Here is a 2768-nt window from a genome sequence, read left to right on the forward strand (position 1 = left end):
GATTTTTCAGTTTTTTGATAGCTGTGCCAAGAGTCTCTTAGTATCTGAAATGATACTTGTAATTTGTCCTTTCTCCACCTGCGCTCAGCCCTGCGACACTCACGCCTGGCAACGCAAAACTCTTCATTTAGCCAGGGCTCGAGCTTAGCCCTAGGCTGCCTAATCCTCAGTGGTGCCACCGCATCAATGGCAGCCTGACAGGTAGAGTGAAAATCTAATGCAAGATCCTCTGTCTGCAGTTGGAAATTGTAAGATTCTCACTAAAGAAGGCAGAAAATTGAGCAGAAGTGGAAGAATTAAACATACGGCAAAGCCGCGGAGTAGCGCAAGGTGCGGTTGTATCACAAATAAAGTCAATCACAAATAACACAGGCAAATGATCAGAAAACAAAAGCGTCACAGATTTCTATTTCACGAACTGGCACACCATAGGATAAGACAAGGTCCAAGGTGTGCCCATGCTCATGGGTAGGACCAGCCACAAATTGTGTAAGATTAAAAGAGTCAATAACATCTAAAAAAAGCCTTAACTAAAGGTTTGTCAGGACAGCAGACATGTATATTAAAATTGCCAATAATTAAAACCCGGTCATATCTAGGCATAAAATGAACAACAACAAAAAAAAAAAAAAAATCAGAAAAGTCACCTATAAAATCCTTATTGAACTTGGGTGGGCGATAATTCACAGCCCACAATAAGGCCGGAGAGTGACCCAGCTCGAATAAGGACATCTCAAAGCTGGAAAAAGCGTGGAGGCCGGCCTGGAGCACGCCGAACCAGAGAGGCCAAGGAAGGGCCCACCAAGGAGGCCTTTAGCCTTACCAGCTGTCCACCCCGCCTGCCACGACGTCTCTGCCTCCTCCTTCTGAATGGGAAAGCTGGAACGCGGCGAAGGTAAGAAGGTATTCCTGATAGAAACGGAGGTAGAGATTTGTGCCTGTGACAATCAAACTGCACTAGGTTTGAAACACCCAGGCGAAGATTCAGCAGAGTTTGGCGATTGTACAACAATAGAGAGTCTCCATTCCAGAAAAAAAAAAAAAAAAAAGAACAAAACAGCACAAAAACACACAGGATTGGAAGTGGTAAATGGCAGGCCGTGCACACTGGCACCATCTTGACAATTCCACCATTGGAAATGATGACCAGTAGGTTGCATTTGCTTTCTATTGGACAATAAGGGGCAGCACAAGATGTAGTCTCAATACAATACTACCCCCAATGAGTGAAAGAACATCAGTCTATTAACGGATGATAATCACAGACAGGCCTATAGACCTAACCTCCTTCACTGTCAGGTCCATGACAGATGCCTGCCTGCTGTGAACGTAGGCCTACGTCAGACCCAGCCTAACAGCATTTCTCACAAATAGAAACTTTCTGAAGTAAACCCCACGAAGTCTTTCATCTACACAGGTGTGTGATTTGCAATGCAGATTGTCTATGATGTAGGATTATTCTCCGATGGTCTTTTGGGATGACTCAATCTGCATGGATGCTTTTAGTTAGATTTCTTAATTTTTTAAATAAAGTTTAAGTCAATAATTCCATGAATTATCAATAACCTCTTACACACTGCCTTTTCGAGACGGGATTGGTGAGCCTTGTCTTGTCAAGCAGTAAATAAAACCAGAAATAATTTTAATATGAATTTTTTTTATACTGCAATTATTGTGATCTATTTATAAGAGGGATATAATTGCCATTTTTACCTATAGGCCCATAATGTCAGCTTTATGTATTGTAGATTTAACAGAGTGCAGTTGCTAATCTTGACCCTCACTTCAAACTAGGTAACCCATCATGATAATGGAAAAACATTTGTTTTCAGATTTTCATCTTTAATAAATCTGCAGTCTCTCATGTACAAAACTGTCAGTGCCTTTGCTGTGGCACAAATGATTAGAAACAAGATCTCAGGACTATGCTGAGTATGTGACCGGGTACATTAGTATTGACAACATTATGCCCACCATACAAGTCAGAAGGTTCCCCAACCAGAAGCCCTGGTACGCCACATGCTGCATGCTCGCTCTCATGCATTCAGATCAGGCGATGAGATGGAGTACAAAGCTGCAAAGTACAGCCTGAGGAAAACCATCACAGTGGCTGGCCCGCATTCAGAGAAGTATACCGGACACCCTGAACCCCCTGCAGTATGCCTACTGGCCCAACAGGGCCACCTTGGACGCCATCGCGGCTGCCCTCCACTATTCCCTTTCTCACCTGGAAAATAGAGACTCCTACATCAGGATACTCTTCATTGACTACAGCTCTGCCTTCAACACAGTTGTCCCCCACAAACTCACCTACAAACTGTCCACACTAGGTCTGCACCCCACCCTCTGTGACTGGCTCCTGGACTTTCTGACTGGCAGGCCCCAGACTGTCAGGATTGGCAATAGGACTTCAGCCAGCATTGTTACAAACACTGGCACCCCACAGGGATGTGTCCTCAGTCCCATCCTCTACACCATGTTCACCCTTGACTGTGTCGCCTCCCACAAAGACAACATGATCCTAAAGTTCGTGGACGACACCACAGTGATAGGTTGCATCACTGGTGGGGATGAAGCAGCCTAGAGGAGGGAGGTGGGCGGTCTGGTGTCATGGTGCAAAGACAATAATCTTAGCCTCAACACAAACAAAATGAAGGAGATGATAGTGGAAATGAGGAAGGAGAGGAGATCTTATTGGCCACTGTTCATTCGGGGGCTCGAGGTGGAGAGGGTGAGTAGCTTCAAATTCCTGGGCGTCCACATCAGTG

This window comes from Monopterus albus, unplaced genomic scaffold (genome assembly GCF_001952655.1).
Source record: "Monopterus albus unplaced genomic scaffold, M_albus_1.0 scaffold354.1, whole genome shotgun sequence".
Lineage (NCBI taxonomy): Eukaryota > Metazoa > Chordata > Actinopteri > Synbranchiformes > Synbranchidae > Monopterus > Monopterus albus.